The 17,858-nt window shown below is 47.2% G+C and overlaps 1 protein-coding gene across 1 annotated transcript in view; it reads left to right on the plus strand.

Moving 5' to 3' along the window:
- Positions 1-17,858, plus strand: part of LOC122944627 (macrophage receptor MARCO-like) — a 142,575-nt gene that overhangs the window by 43,944 nt on the left and 80,773 nt on the right. The window lies entirely within an intron of this gene.

Raw genomic sequence — 17,858 nt, forward strand, 5'->3', positions numbered from 1 at the left:
CGCTTGTGCACTAAGGAGAGTGTTTCAGAAAGCTATTCATTGTAGAATACTGGATAGGGGCAGTGCAGGGACAGTGTAGAGAGATCGTAGGCAGAGGTTTTACATACTGTATGGAGGGCCTAGGGAGACTGCAGGGACAGTGCAGGTTGAGTGTAATTGCCGTCTGCACCTTCTTGAACTTCTGGCACATTAATCTGTTAGTTTATATATAGAATTAGTGTGCCTTAGTATTATAAGTCGGTGTAATATACCGCCGCGTGCATAATGTAAAACAGCTGGCACATTTATAAATAACATTACTGATTCAGTTACTGTACACTATGGCCAACAGACAGATGCCAGGGCTCTCCGAGGGAATGGGCAGTAGCAAAAATGTTGCTGCAGCCGGCACAAGTAGCAGCAGAAGGAGGGTTGGTGGTAGCAGCAGAAGGAGGGTTGGTGGTAGCAGCAGAAGGAGAGTTGGGGTAGCAGAAGGAGGGTTGTGGTAGCAGAAGCCGCAGCAACAGGCCAGAGCTGTGGTTGTGTTTTGACTAATGTATTATGCGTATGTGAAGGAAAAATAGATGTCACCAGTACATACTACACGTCACCCGTACATACTACAAGTCAGCCGTACATACTACACGTCATCACTACATACCACACGTCATCAGTACTAGGGTTGTTGCAAACGATACGATACCGGGATTTCCATTTTTTCGATACTTAGAAACCTAGAATGTCGGCAGATAAGAACCATTTGGCCCATCTAGTCTGCCCCATATACTGAATACTATGAATAGCCCTTGGCCCTATCTTATATGAAGTATGGCCTTATGCCTATCCCATGCATGCTTAAACTCCTTCACTGTATTTGCAGCTACCACTTCTGCAGGAAGGCTATTCCATGCATCCACTACTCTCTCAGTAAAGTAACACTTCCTGATATTACTGTTAAACCTTTGTGCCTCTAATTTAAAACTATGTCCTCTTGTAGCAGTTTTTCTTCTGGACATGCACATGTTGCGCAGTCTAGTATCTCAGAATATCGGCGAGTTCATGTTCCCTCAGCAGCACAGGGGAGAAGGACAGCAGGGAGAGTGTGAAGTCCTATTCACCCTGATAGATCTCTATCAGACTCTACTGAAGCCCTGGCTGCCATGGTCAGCTCCCTGCTGCTGTGTGTACTATGCACAGGACAGCAGGGAGAGTGTGAGGTCCTATTCACCCTGATAGATCTCTATCAGAGTCTACTGAAGCCCTGGCTGCCATGGTCAGCTCCCTGCTGCTGTATGCACTATGCACAGGGCAGCAGGGAGAGTGTGAGGTCCAATTCACCCTGATAGATCTCTATCAGACTCTACTGAAGCCCTGGCTGCCATGGTAAGCTCCCTACTGCTGTATGCACTATGCACAGGGCAGCAGGGAGAGTGTAAAGGCCTATTCACCCTGATAGAGCACTATCAGACTCTGCTGAAGCCCTGGCAGCCATGCTCAGCTCCCTGCTGCTGTGTGTACTATGCACAGGACAGCAGGGAGAGTGTGAGATCCTATTCACCCTGATAGATCTCTGTCAGACTCCATTGAAGCCCTGGCTGCCATGGTCGGCTCCCTGCTGCTGTGTGTACTATGCACAGGACAGCAGGGAGAGTGTGAGATCCTATTCACCCTGATAGATCTCTATCAGACTCTACTGAAGCCCTGGCTGCCATGGTCAGCTCCCTACTGCTGTGTGTACAGAGCCCAGGACAGCAGGGAGAGTGTGAAGTCCTATTCACCCTGATAGAGCTCTATCAGACTCTACTGAAGCCCTGGCTGCCATGGTCAGCTCCCTATTCATCCCGATAGAGCTCTATCAGACTCTACTGAAGCCCTGGCTACCATGGTCAGCTCCCTGCTGCTATGTGTACAGAACCCAGGACAGCAGGGAGAGTGTGAGGTCCTATTCACCCTGATAGAGCTCTATCAGACTCTACTGAAGCCCAGGCTGCCATGGTTAGCTCCCTGCTGCTGTGTGTACTATGCACAGGACAGCAGGGAGAGTGTGAAGTCCTCTTCACCCTGATAGAGCTCTATCAGACACTACTGAAGCCCTGGCTGCCATGGTCAGCTCCCTGCTGCTGTGGACACTATGCACAGGACAGCAGGGAGAATGTGAGATCCTATTCACCCTAATAGATCTCTATCAGACTCTACTGAGCCCTGGCTGCCATGGTCAGCTCCCTACTGCTGTGTGTACAGAGCCCAGGACAGCAGGGAGAGTGTAAGGTCCTATTCACCCTGATAGAGCTCTATCAGACACTACTGAAGCCCTGGCTGCCATGGTTAGCTCCCTGCTGCTGTGGACACTATGCACAGGACAGCAGGGAGAGTGTGGAATCCTATTCACCCTAATAGATCTCTATCAGACTCTACTGAAGTCCTGGCTGCCATGGTCAGCTCCCTGCTGCTGTGTGTACTATGCACAGGATAGCAGAGAGAGTGTGAGGTCCTATTCACCCGATAGAGCTCTATCAGACACTACTGAAGCCCTGGCTGCCATGGTCGGCTCCCTGCTGCTGTGTGTACTATGCATAGGGCAGCAGGGAGAGTGTGAGATCCTATTCACCCTGATAGATCTCTATCAGACTCTACTGAAGCCCTGGCTGCCATGGTCAGCTCCCTACTGCTGTGTGTACAGAGCCCAGGACAGCAGGGAGAGTGTGAAGTCCTATTCTTCCTGATAGATCTCTATCAGACTCTACTGAAGCCCTGGCTGCCATGGTCAGCTCCCTGCTGCTGTGTGTACAGAGCCCAGGACAGCAGGGAGAGTGTGAGGTCCTATTCACCCTGATAGAGCTCTATCAGACTCTACTGAAGCCCTGGCTGCCATGGTCAGCTCCCTATTCACCCCGATAGAGCTCTATCAGACACTACTGAAGCCCTGGCTGCCATGGTCAGCTCCCTATTCACCCCGATAGAGCTCTATCAGACACTACTGGAGCCCTGGCTGCCATGGTCAGCTCCCTACTGCTGTGTGTACAGAGCCCAGGACAGCAGGGAGAGTGTGAAGTCCTATTCACCCTGATAGATCTCTATCAGACTCTACTGAAGCCCTGGCTACCATGGTCAGCTCCCTGCTGCTATGTGTACAGAACCCAGGACAGCAGGGAGAGTGTGAGGTCCTATTCACCCTGATAGAGCTCTTTCAGACTCTACTGAAGCCCAGGCTGCCATGGTCAGCTCCCTGCTGCTGTGTGTACTATGCACAGGACAGCAGGGAGAGTGTGAAGTCCTCTTCACCCTGATAGAGCTCTATCAGACACTACTGAAGCCCTGGCTGCCATGGTCAGCTCCCTGCTGCTGTGGACACTATGCACAGGACAGCAGGGAGAATGTGAGATCCTATTCACCCTAATAGATCTCTATCAGACTCTACTGAGCCCTGGCTGCCATGGTCAGCTCCCTACTGCTGTGTGTACAGAGCCCAGGACAGCAGGGAGAGTGTGAGGTCCTATTCACCCTGATAGAGCTCTATCAGACACTACTGAAGCCCTGGCTGCCATGGTTAGCTCCCTGCTGCTGTGGACACTATGCACAGGACAGCAGGGAGAGTGTGAAATCCTATTCACCCTAATAGATCTCTATCAGACTCTACTGAAGTCCTGGCTGCCATGGTCAGCTCCCTGCTGCTGTGGACACTATGCACAGGACAGCAGGGAGAATGTGAGATCCTATTCACCCTAATAGATCTCTATCAGACTCTACTGAGCCCTGGCTGCCATGGTCAGCTCCCTACTGCTGTGTGTACAGAGCCCAGGACAGCAGGGAGAGTGTGAGGTCCTATTCACCCTGATAGAGCTCTATCAGACACTACTGAAGCCCTGGCTGCCATGGTCAGCTCCCTGCTGCTGTGTGTACTATGCATAGGGCAGCAGGGAGAGTGTGAGATCCTATTCACCCTGATAGATCTCTATCAGACTCTACTGAAGCCCTGGCTGCCATGGTCAGCTCCCTACTGCTGTGTGTACAGAGCCCAGGACAGCAGGGAGAGTGTGAAGTCCTATTCTTCCTGATAGATCTCTATCAGACTCTACTGAAGCCCTGGCTGCCATGGTCAGCTCCCTGCTGCTGTGTGTACAGAGCCCAGGACAGCAGGGAGAGTGTGAGGTCCTATTCACCCTGATAGAGCTCTATCAGACTCTACTGAAGCCCTGGCTGCCATGGTCAGCTCCCTATTCACCCCGATAGAGCTCTATCAGACACTACTGAAGCCCTGGCTGCCATGGTCAGCTCCCTATTCACCCCGATAGAGCTCTATCAGACACTACTGGAGCCCTGGCTGCCATGGTCAGCTCCCTACTGCTGTGTGTACAGAGCCCAGGACAGCAGGGAGAGTGTGAAGTCCTATTCACCCTGATAGATCTCTATCAGACTCTACTGAAGCCCTGGCTACCATGGTCAGCTCCCTGCTGCTATGGGTACAGAACCCAGGACAGCAGGGAGAGTGTGAGGTCCTATTCACCCTGATAGAGCTCTTTCAGACTCTACTGAAGCCCAGGCTGCCATGGTCAGCTCCCTGCTGCTGTGTGTACTATGCACAGGACAGCAGGGAGAGTGTGAAGTCCTCTTCACCCTGATAGAGCTCTATCAGACACTACTGAAGCCCTGGCTGCCATGGTCAGCTCCCTGCTGCTGTGGACACTATGCACAGGACAGCAGGGAGAATGTGAGATCCTATTCACCCTAATAGATCTCTATCAGACTCTACTGAGCCCTGGCTGCCATGGTCAGCTCCCTACTGCTGTGTGTACAGAGCCCAGGACAGCAGGGAGAGTGTGAAGTCCTATTCACCCTGATAGATCTCTATCAGACTCTACTGAAGCCCTGGCTACCATGGTCAGCTCCCTGCTGCTATGTGTACAGAACCCAGGACAGCAGGGAGAGTGTGAGGTCCTATTCACCCTGATAGAGCTCTTTCAGACTCTACTGAAGCCCAGGCTGCCATGGTCAGCTCCCTGCTGCTGTGTGTACTATGCACAGGACAGCAGGGAGAGTGTGAAGTCCTCTTCACCCTGATAGAGCTCTATCAGACACTACTGAAGCCCTGGCTGCCATGGTCAGCTCCCTGCTGCTGTGGACACTATGCACAGGACAGCAGGGAGAATGTGAGATCCTATTCACCCTAATAGATCTCTATCAGACTCTACTGAGCCCTGGCTGCCATGGTCAGCTCCCTACTGCTGTGTGTACAGAGCCCAGGACAGCAGGGAGAGTGTGAGGTCCTATTCACCCTGATAGAGCTCTATCAGACACTACTGAAGCCCTGGCTGCCATGGTTAGCTCCCTGCTGCTGTGGACACTATGCACAGGACAGCAGGGAGAGTGTGAAATCCTATTCACCCTAATAGATCTCTATCAGACTCTACTGAAGTCCTGGCTGCCATGGTCAGCTCCCTGCTGCTGTGTGTACTATGCACAGGACAGCAGGGAGAGTGTGAAGTCCTATTCACCCTGATAGAGCTCTATCAGACTTTACTGAAGCTCTGGCTGCTATGGTCAGCTCCCTGCTGCTGTGTGTACAGAGCCCAGGACAGCAGGGAGAGTGTGAGGTCCTATTCACCCTGATAGAGCTCTATCAGACTCTACTGAAGCCCTGGCTGCCATGGTCAGCTCCCTATTCACCCCGATAGAGCTCTATCAGACACTACTGAAGCCCTGGCTGCCATGGTCAGCTCCCTATTCACCCCGATAGAGCTCTATCAGACACTACTGGAGCCCTGGCTGCCATGGTCAGCTCCCTACTGCTGTGTGTACAGAGCCCAGGACAGCAGGGAGAGTGTGAAGTCCTATTCACCCTGATAGATCTCTATCAGACTCTACTGAAGCCCTGGCTACCATGGTCAGCTCCCTGCTGCTATGTGTACAGAACCCAGGACAGCAGGGAGAGTGTGAGGTCCTATTCACCCTGATAGAGCTCTTTCAGACTCTACTGAAGCCCAGGCTGCCATGGTCAGCTCCCTGCTGCTGTGTGTACTATGCACAGGACAGCAGGGAGAGTGTGAAGTCCTCTTCACCCTGATAGAGCTCTATCAGACACTACTGAAGCCCTGGCTGCCATGGTCAGCTCCCTGCTGCTGTGGACACTATGCACAGGACAGCAGGGAGAATGTGAGATCCTATTCACCCTAATAGATCTCTATCAGACTCTACTGAGCCCTGGCTGCCATGGTCAGCTCCCTACTGCTGTGTGTACAGAGCCCAGGACAGCAGGGAGAGTGTGAGGTCCTATTCACCCTGATAGAGCTCTATCAGACACTACTGAAGCCCTGGCTGCCATGGTCAGCTCCCTGCTGCTGTGTGTACTATGCACAGGACAGCAGGAAGAGTGCGAGGTCCTATTCACCCTGATAGAGCTCTATCAGACACTACTGAAGCCCTGGCTGCCATGCTCAGCTCCCTGCTGCTGTGTGTACTATGCACAGGGCAGCAGGGAGAGTGTGAGGTCCTATTCACCCTGATAGAGCTCTATCAGACTTTACTGAAGCCCTGGCTGCCATGGTCAGCTCCCTGCTGCTGTGTGTACTATGCACAGGACAGCAGAGAGAGTGTGAGGTCCTATTCACCCTGATAGATCTCTATCAGACTCTACTGAAGCCCTGGCTACCATGGTCAGCTCCCTGCTGCTGTGTGTACAGAGCCCAGGACAGCAGGGAGAGTGTGAAGTCCTATTCACCCTGATAGATCTCTATCAGACACTACTGAAGCCCTGGCTGCCATGGTCAGCTCCCTGCTGCTATGTGTACAGAACCCAGGACAGCAGGGAGAGTGTGAGGTTCTATTCACCCTGATAGAGCTCTTTCAGACTCTACTGAAGTCCTGGCTGCCATGGTCAGCTCCCTGCTGCTGTGTGTACTATGCACAGGACAGCAGGGAGAATGTGAGATCCTATTCACCCTAATAGATCTCTATCAGACTCTACTGAGCCCTGGCTGCCATGATCAGCTCCCTACTGCTGTGTGTACAGAGCCCAGGACAGCAGGGAGAGTGTGAGGTCCTATTCACCCTGATAGAGCTCTATCAGACACTACTGAAGCCCTGGCTGCCATGCTCAGCTCCCTGCTGCTGTGTGTACTATGCACAGGGCAGCAGGGAGAGTGTGAGGTCCTATTCACCCTGATAGAGCTCTATCAGACTTTACTGAAGCCCTGGCTGCCATGGTCAGCTCCCTGCTGCTGTGTGTACTATGCACAGGACAGCAGGGAGAGTGTGAGGTCCTATTCACCCTGATAGATCTCTATCAGACTCTACTGAAGCCCTGGCTGCCATGGTCAGCTCCCTGCTGCTGTGTGTACTATGCATAGGGCAGCAGGGAGAGTGTGAGGTCCTAGTCACCCTGATAGATCTCTATCAGACTCTACTGAAGCCCTGGCTGCCCTGGTCAGCTCTCTATTCACCCTGATAGAGCTCTGTTAGGGTGAAGAGGACAAGGGATTCAAAGATCCAAGGTTATGGCCCCTAAGCGGGGGAAATAGTTAATAAATAAGGGCACTTTCACACTAGCGTTTTTCTTTTCCGGCATAGAGTTCCGTCACAGGGGCTCTATACCGGTAAATAACTGATCTGGTATATCCCATGCATTCTGAATGGAGAGTAATCCGTTCAGGATGTCTTCTGTTCAGTGGTTTTGACTGATCAGGCAAAAGATAAAACCGCTGCATGCTACGATTTTATCTCCGGTTGAAGACTTGAATGCCGGATCCAGCATTTTTCCCCATCGGAATGTATTAGTGCCAGATCCGGCATTCAAAATACCGGCATGCCGGATCCGTCCTTATGCACAGACCGGTAAAAATGTGAAAAAAGATACAAGACGGGTCCGTCTGTCCGCATGACAAGCGGAGAGACGGATCCGTTCTTGCAATGCATTTGTAAGACGGATCCGCATCCGGATGCGTCTCACAAATGCTTTCAGTCACATCCAGATCGGCGGATCCGGTGGCCAGTTCTGACGACGGAACTGCCCGCCGGATGACACTGCCGCAAGTGTGAAAGTAGCAACACACCAAGTATAAATCCCCCCTTTCCCAGTTTTGCATATAAAATATATAAACAATAAATAAATAAACATATCGCCACATCCGAAAAGTCCAAACTATTAAAATATTTTAAAAAATCTATGTGGTGAACGCAGGAACAGAAAATAAAAACTGCGCGATTCGCCATTTAAAAAAATAAATGCGGAATGCATGTGGGTTTTTTGGTTTATTTTTTTCACATGGTATCAAATGGTATTGAGTATCGCAATACTTTTTTATGGTATCGAAACCGAATCAAAATTTTGTTATCGCAACAACTCTAATCAGTACATACTACACGTCATCACTACATACTACACGTCATCACTACATACTACACGTCACCAGTACATACTACACGTCATCACTACATACTACATGTCACCGGTACATACTACACGTCATCACTACATACTACACGTCATCACTACATACTACATGTCACCAGTACATACTACATGTCACCAGTACATACTACATGTCACCAGTACATACTACATGTCACCAGTACATACTACACGTCACCAGTACATACTAGACATCATCAGTACATACTACACATCACTACATACTACATGTCACCAGTACATACTACACGTCATCACTACATACTACACGTCACCAGTACATACTACACGTCATCACTACATGTCACCAGTACATACTACACGTCATCACTACATACTACACGTCACCAGTACATACTACACGTCATCACTACATGTCACCAGTACATACTACACGTCACCAGTACATACTACACGTCATCACTACATACTACATGTCACCAGTACATACTACACGTCATCACTACATACTACACGTCACAAGTACATACTACACGTCACCAGTATATACTACACGTCACCAGTACATACTACATGTCACCAGTACATACTACATGTCACCAGTACATACTACACGTCATCACTACATACTACACGTCATCACTACATACTACACGTCATCACTACATACTACACGTCTCCAGTACATACTACACGTCACCAGTACATACTACACGTCATCACTGCATACTACACGTCATCAGTACATACTACACGTCACCAGTACATACATGTCATTGCTACATACTACATGTCATTACTACATACTACACGTCATCAGTACATACTACACGTCATTACATACTACACGTCATCACTTAAACTACACGTCACCAGTACATACTACACGTCATCACTACATACTACACATCACCAGTACATACTACATGTCATCACTACATACTACACGTCACCAGTACATACTACACGTCACCAGTACATACTACACGTCACCAGTACATACTACACGTCATCACTGCATACTACACGTCATCAGTACATACTACACGTCACCAGTACATACATGTCATTGCTACATACTACATGTCATTACTACATACTACACGTCATCAGTACATACTACACGTCATTACATACTACACGTCATCACTTAAACTACACGTCACCAGTACATACATGTCATCACTACATACTACACATCACCAGTACATACTACACGTCACCAGTACATACTACACGTCACCAGTACATACTACATGTCATCACTGCATACTACACGTCATCAGTACATACTACACGTCACCAGTACATACATGTCATTGCTTCATACTACATGTCATTACTACATACTACACGTCATCAGTACATACTACACGTCATTACATACTACACGTCATCACTTAAACTACACGTCACCAGTACATACTACATGTCATCACTACATACTACACATCACCAGTACATACTACACGTCACTAGTACATACTACACGTCACCAGTACATACTACACGTCATCACTACAAACTACACATCACCAGTACATACTACATGTCACCAGTACATACTACACGTCATCACTACAAACTACACTTCACCAGTACATACTACACGTCATCACTACATACTACATGTCACCAGTACATACTACACGTCATCACTACACACTACACATCACCAGTACATACTACACGTCACCAGTACATACTACACGTCATCACTACATACTACATGTCACCAGTACATACTACACGTCACCAGTACATACTACACGTCATCACTACATACTACACGTCACCAGTACATACTACACGTCATCACTACATACTACACGTCACCAGTACATACTACACGTCACCAGTACATACTACACGTCATCACTACATACTACACGTCACCAGTACATACTACACGTCATCACTACATACTACACGTCACCAGTACATACTACACGTCACCAGTACATACTACACGTCATCACTACATACTACACGTCACCAGTACATACTACACGTCATCACTACATACTACATGTCACCAGTACATACTACACGTCACCAGTACATACTACACGTCATCACTACATACTACATGTCACCAGTACATACTACATGGTAAAACACTGGGTAACACTGATATCGAAAAGGACCTAGAAGTTTTAGTGAACAGAGAGCGAAGTCTCCCTTCACACTGGCGTTTTGGTTTCCGTTTGTGAGATCCGTTTAGGGCTCAGCATCCAAAACGGATCAGTTTGCATTCTAATGTATTCTGAATGGAGAAGGATCCGCTCAGAATGCGTCAGTTCTCCATTCCGCTCTGGAGGCCGCCTGCGGCGTTTTGGTGTCCGTCTGATGAAACTGAACAAAACGGATCCGTCCTGACACACAATGTAAGTCAATCCGTTTTCTCGGACACAATCTGGCACAATAGAAAGCGGATTCATCCCCCATTGACTTTCAATGGTGTTCAAGACGGATCCGTCATGGTTCTAGAAGAGATAATACAACTGGATCCGTTCATGACAGATGCATGTGGTTCTATTATTAACAGAAGCGTTTGTGCAGATCCATGACGGAACCGCAAAAAACGCTAGTGTGAAGTTAGCCTCAGCTGAAGAAACCAGTGTCAGGCAGCTGCTGCCAAGTCCAATAAGATAATGGGTTGTATCAGAAGGGGCATAGATGGCGGTGATGAGAACATAGTCCTACCACTTTACACATCACTAGTCAGACCACACATGGAGGACTGTGTACAGTTCTGGGCTCCTGGGAACGAGGCAGACATAGCAGAGCTGGAGAGGGTCCAGAGGAGGGCAACTAAAGTAATAACTGGAATGGACGGACTACAGGTCCCTGAAAGATTATCAGCATTAGGGTCATTCACAGAAAAAAAGAAGACTGAGGGGAGATGCAATAACCATGTATAAATATATCAGGGGTCAGTACAGAGATCACTCCCATCATCAGTTTATCCCCAAGACTGTGACTGTGACGAGGGGACATCCTCTGCGTCTGGAGGAAAGAAGGTTTGTACACAAACATAGAAGAGGATTCTATACGGTAAGAGCAGTGAGACTATGGACTCTATACTGTAAGAGCAGTGAGACTATGGACTCTTTACTGCATGAGCAGTGAGACTATGGACTCTTTACTGTAAGAGCAGTGAGACTATGGACTCTATACTGTAAGAGCAGTGAGACTATGGACTCTTTACTGTAAGAGCAGTGAGACTATGGACTCTGTACTGTAAGAGCAGTGAGACTATGGACTCTATACTGTAAGAGCAGTGAGACTATGGACTCTATACTGTAAGAGCAGTGAGACTATGGACTCTTTACTGTAAGAGCAGTGAGACTATGGACTCTATACTGTAAGAGCAGTGAGACTATGGACTCTATACTGTAAGAGCAGTGAGACTATGGACTCTTTACTGTAAGAGCAGGGAGACTATGGACTCTATACTGTAAGAGCAGTGAGACTATGGACTCTGTACTGTAAGAGCGGTGAGACTATGGACTCTATACTGTAAGAGCAGTGAGACTATGGACTCTTTACTGCATGAGCAGTGAGACTATGGACTCTTTACTGTAAGAGCAGTGAGACTATGGACTCTATACTGTAAGAGCAGTGAGACTATGGACTCTTTACTGTAAGAGCAGTGAGACTATGGACTCTTTACTGTAAGAGCAGTGAGACTATGGACTCTATACTGTAAGAGCAGTGAGACTATGGACTGTGTACTGTAAGAGCAGTGAGACTATGGACTCTTTACTGTAAGAGCAGTGAGACTATGGACTCTATACTGTAAGAGCAGTGAGACTATGGACTCTGTACTGTAAGAGCAGTGAGACTATGGACTCTATACTGTAAGAGCAGTGAGACTATGGACTCTATACTGTAAGAGCAGTGAGACTATGGGCTCTTTACTGTAAGAGCAGTGAGACTATGGACTCTTTACTGTAAGAGCAGTGAGACTATGGACTCTATACTGTAAGAGCAGTGAGACAATGGACTCTATACTGTAAGAGCAGTGAGACTATGGACTCTATACTGTAAGAGCAGTGAGACTATGGACTCTTTACTGTAAGAGCAGTGAGACTATGGACTCTATACTGTAAGAGCAGTGAGACTATGGACTCTATACTGTAAGAGCAGTGAGACTATGGACTCTATACTGTAAGAGCAGTGAGACTATGGACTCTATACTGTAAGAGCAGTGAGACTATGGACTCTATACTGTAAGAGCAGTGAGACTATGGACTCTTTACTGTAAGAGCAGTGAGACTATGGACTCTATACTGTAAGAGCAGTGAGACTATGGACTCTATACTGTAAGAGCAGTGAGACTATGGACTCTATACTGTAAGAGCAGTGAGACTATGGACTCTGTACTGTAAGAGCAGTGAGACTATGGACTCTTTACTGTAAGAGCAGTGAGACTATGGACTCTATACGGTAAGAGCAGTGAGACTATGGACTCTTTACGGTAAGAGCAGTGAGACTATGGACTCTATACTGTAAGAGCAGTGAGACTATGGACTCTATACTGTAAGAGCAGTGAGACTATGGACTCTATACTGTAAGAGCAGTGAGACTGTGGACTCTATACTGTAAGAGCAGTGAGACTATGGACTCTATACTGGAAGAGCAGTGAGACTATGGACTCTATACTGTAAGAGCAGTGAGACTATGGACTCTGTACTGTAAGAGCAGTGAGACTATGGACTCTTTACTGTAAGAGCAGTGAGACTATGGACTCTATACGGTAAGAGCAGTGAGACTATGGACTCTTTACGGTAAGAGCAGTGAGACTATGGACTCTATACTGTAAGAGCAGTGAGACTATGGACTCTATACTGTAAGAGCAGTGAGACTATGGACTCTATACTGTAAGAGCAGTGAGACTATGGACTCTATACTGTAAGAGCAGTGAGACTATGGACTCTATACTGTAAGAGCAGTGAGACTATGGACTCTATACTGTAAGAGCAGTGAGACTATGGACTCTATACTGTAAGAGCAGTGAGACTATGGACTCTATACTGTAAGAGCAGTGAGACTATGGACTCTATACTGTAAGAGCAGTGAGACTATGGACTCTATACTGTAAGAGCAGTGAGACTGTGGACTCTATACTGTAAGAGCAGTGAGACTATGGACTCTATACTGGAAGAGCAGTGAGACTATGGACTCTATACTGTAAGAGCAGTGAGACTATGGACTCTACTGTAAGAGCAGTGAGACTATGGACTCTTTACTGTAAGAGCAGTGAGACTATGGACTCTATACGGTAAGAGCAGTGAGACTATGGACTCTTTACGGTAAGAGCAGTGAGACTATGGACTCTTTACGGTAAGAGCAGTGAGACTATGGACTCTTTACTGTAAGAGCAGTGAGACTATGGACTCTATACTGTAAGAGCAGTGAGACTATGGACTCTATACTGTAAGAGCAGTGAGACTATGGACTCTATACTGTAAGAGCAGTGAGACTATGGACTCTTTACGGTAAGAGCAGTGAGACTATGGACTCTATACTGTAAGAGCAGTGAGACTATGGACTCTTTACGGTAAGAGCAGTGAGACTATGGACTCTATACTGTAAGAGCAGTGAGACTATGGACTCTATACTGTAAGAGCAGTGAGACTATGGACTCTTTACGGTAAGAGCAGTGAGACTATGGACTCTTTACGGTAAGAGCAGTGAGACTATGGACTCTATACTGTAAGAGCAGTGAGACTATGGACTCTGTACTGTAAGAGCAGTGAGACTATGGACTCTTTACTGTAGGAGCAGTGAGACTATGGACTCTTTACGGTAAGAGCAGTGAGACTATGGACTCTATACTGTAAGAGCAGTGAGACTATGGACTCTATACTGTAAGAGCAGTGAGACTATGGACTCTATACTGTAAGAGCAGTGAGACTGTGGACTCTATACTGTAAGAGCAGTGAGACTGTGGACTCTATACTGGAAGAGCAGTGAGACTATGGACTCTATACTGTAAGAGCAGTGAGACTATGGACTCTGTACTGTAAGAGCAGTGAGACTATGGACTCTTTACTGTAAGAGCAGTGAGACTATAGACTCTATACGGTAAGAGCAGTGAGACTATGGACTCTTTACGGTAAGAGCAGTGAGACTATGGACTCTTTACTGTAAGAGCAGTGAGACTATGGACTCTTTACTGTAAGAGCAGTGAGACTATGGACTCTATACTGTAAGAGCAGTGAGACTATGGACTCTATACTGTAAGAGCAGTGAGACTATGGACTCTTTACGGTAAGAGCAGTGAGACTATGGACTCTATACTGTAAGAGCAGTGAGACTATGGACTCTTTACGGTAAGAGCAGTGAGACTATGGACTCTATACTGTAAGAGCAGTGAGACTATGGACTCTATACTGTAAGAGCAGTGAGACTATGGACTCTTTACGGTAAGAGCAGTGAGACTATGGACTCTTTACGGTAAGAGCAGTGAGACTATGGACTCTTTACTGTAAGAGCAGTGAGACTATGGACTCTTTACTGTAAGAGCAGTGAGACTATGGACTCTTTACTGTAAGAGCAGTGAGACTATGGACTCTATACTGTAAGAGCAGTGAGACTATGGACTCTTTACTGTAAGAGCAGTGAGACTATGGACTCTATACTGTAAGAGCAGTGAGACTATGGACTCTTTACTGTAAGAGCAGTGAGACTATGGACTCTATACTGTAAGAGCAGTGAGACTATGGACTCTATACTGTAAGAGCAGTGAGACTATGGACTCTTTACGGTAAGAGCAGTGAGACTATGGACTCTTTACTGTAAGAGCAGTGAGACTATGGACTCTTTACGGTAAGAGCAGTGAGACTATGGACTCTATGGACTCTTTACGGTAAGAGCAGTGAGACTATGGACTCTTTACTGTAAGAGCAGTGAGACTATGGACTCTTTACTGTAAGAGCAGTGAGACTATGGACTCTTTACGGTAAGAGCAGTGAGACTATGGACTCTATGGACTCTTTACGGTAAGAGCAGTGAGACTATGGACTCTACACTGTAAGAGCAGTGAGACTATGGACTCTATACTGTAAGAGCAGTGAGACTATGGACTCTACGGTAAGAGCAGTGAGACTATGGACTCTACACTGTAAGAGCAGTGAGACTATGGACTCTATACTGTAAGAGCAGTGAGACTATGGACTCTACGGTAAGAGCAGTGAGTGCTGTTTGAACATTTACAATATGAGGATCTTCTCAGGATGGCTCCTCTGCCAGTTCTCTGAGGCCAAAACTGCTTTCCCTCCCTTCACATACACACAGCTCCCTGCCAGCCAATCAGATTGGATCACTGAGAGACACGCCTCCTCAGTCTGAAGCCTAATGCAGGCAGTGTGGCCGCCCCTCCGTCTTCTTGGGCTACTTTCACACTGGCGTTTCTGGGTCGTTTCAGGGCTCCTCTCACAAGCGGCCCAAAACGGATCAGTTCAGCCCGAAGCATTCTGAATGGATAAGGATCGGCTCAGAATGCATCAGTTTGGCTGCGTTTGACCTCCGTTCCGCTTTTCAGGCGGACACTAAAACACAGCTTGTAGCGTTTTGGTGACCGTCTGACGATGCGGAGCCAAACGGATCCATCCTGATTTACAATGTAAGTCAATGTGGACGTATGATGCATTTGAAAACGGATCCGTCCTCCATTGACTTTCAATGCAAGTAAAGATGGATCCGTTTTGACTTAGACTTTTTTTTTATGAATAATGCAAACGGATACGTTATTAACAGATACAAGCGTTTGTATTATCGGTGCGGATCCGTCGGTGCAGATACCAGACGGATCCGCACCGAACGCAGGTGTGAAAGTAGCCTTATACATGCCTAGCTCTAATAAACTAGCAAATACAAAAAAATAGGACAGTTACCCTTTAAAGGGGTTGTCTCACTTCAGTGAGTGGCATTTATCATGTAGAGAAAGCGAATACAAGCCACTTACTAATGCATTGTTATCCATATTGCTTCCTTTGCCGGCTTCATTTTCCCATCACATTATACTCGCCTCGTTTCCATGGTTACAGACCACCCTGCACTCTATCAGTGGTGCTCGAGCCGCACAATATGAGAAAAGGCACCAGCCTTCGTGCGCTCCCGGCCACCGGAGAAGCCAGACGTCCGGTTTTCTGGCTCCCTTTCCTGGACGGACACAGGCATGAGCTGCTGCATCTGTGTAACAATACAGCCTGGACCGCAGCGGCTCCCTGTGACGATACGCTGGCTTGCGTTCCAGCGTGGAACGCACCGGCCGTCTGCAATGATACGCTGGCTTGCGCTCCAGCGTGGAACGCAGTGGCCGCCGGGCCTTCTGTGACTCCGCCCACTTACCGCCCGGGCCTTAAATAGTAGACAGGTGCTAAGCAGGGTGTTCCACTAATGGAGTGCGCACCCTGCTAGCTCCATGGTATCTGAAGACTCTGTCCACATATCCAAACCTGGATGCCTAACTACATCGTGAAGGACTGTCTACCTTCTTACCACTGGCTTCTAGCCAGGACCAACTAACCGCAAGTATATGCCTGTTACCTGCTCTGATTACTGTCCTGGAACTCAGAGTGAACCTACTGCATAGTATATACCAAACTGTGGACATGCTATATACTAACTCTGAACCTACTGCATAGTGTATATACCAAACTGTGGGCATGCTATATACTAACTCTGAACCTACTGCATAGTGTATATACCAAACTGTGGACATGCTGTACTACCTCTGAACCTACTGCATAGTATATACCAAACTGTGGGCATGCTATATACTAACTCTGAACCTACTGCATAGTGTATATACCAAACTGTGGGCATGCTATATACTAACTCTGAACCTACTGCATAGTATATACCAAACTGTGGACATGCTATACTAACCCTGAACCTACTGCATAGTATATACCAAACTGTGGACATGCTATACTAACTCTGAACCTACTGCATAGTATATACCAAACTGTGGACATGCTGTACTAACTCTGAACCTACTGCATAGTATATACTAAACTGTGGACATGCTATACTAACTCTGAACCTACTGCATAGTATATACCAAACTGTGGACATGCTATACTAACCCTGAACCTACTGCATAGTATAGACTAAACTGTGGACATGCTATATACTAACTCTGAACCTACTGCATAGTATATACCAAACTGTGGGCATGCTATATACTAACTCTGAACCTACTGCATAGTATATACCAAACTGTGGACATGCTATACTAACCCTGAACCTACTGCATAGTATATACCAAACTGTGGACATGCTATATACTAACCCTGAACCTACTGCATAGTGTATACCAAACTGTGGACATGCTATACTAATTCTGAACCTACGGCATAGTATATACCAAACTGTGGACATGCTGTACTAACTCTGAACCTACTGCATAGTATATACCAAACTGTGGACATGCTATACTAACTCTGAACCTACTGCATACTATATACTAAACTGTGGACATGCTATACTAACTCTGAAC

This window comes from Bufo gargarizans, chromosome 8 (assembly GCF_014858855.1).
Source record: "Bufo gargarizans isolate SCDJY-AF-19 chromosome 8, ASM1485885v1, whole genome shotgun sequence".
NCBI classification, from domain to species: domain Eukaryota; kingdom Metazoa; phylum Chordata; class Amphibia; order Anura; family Bufonidae; genus Bufo; species Bufo gargarizans.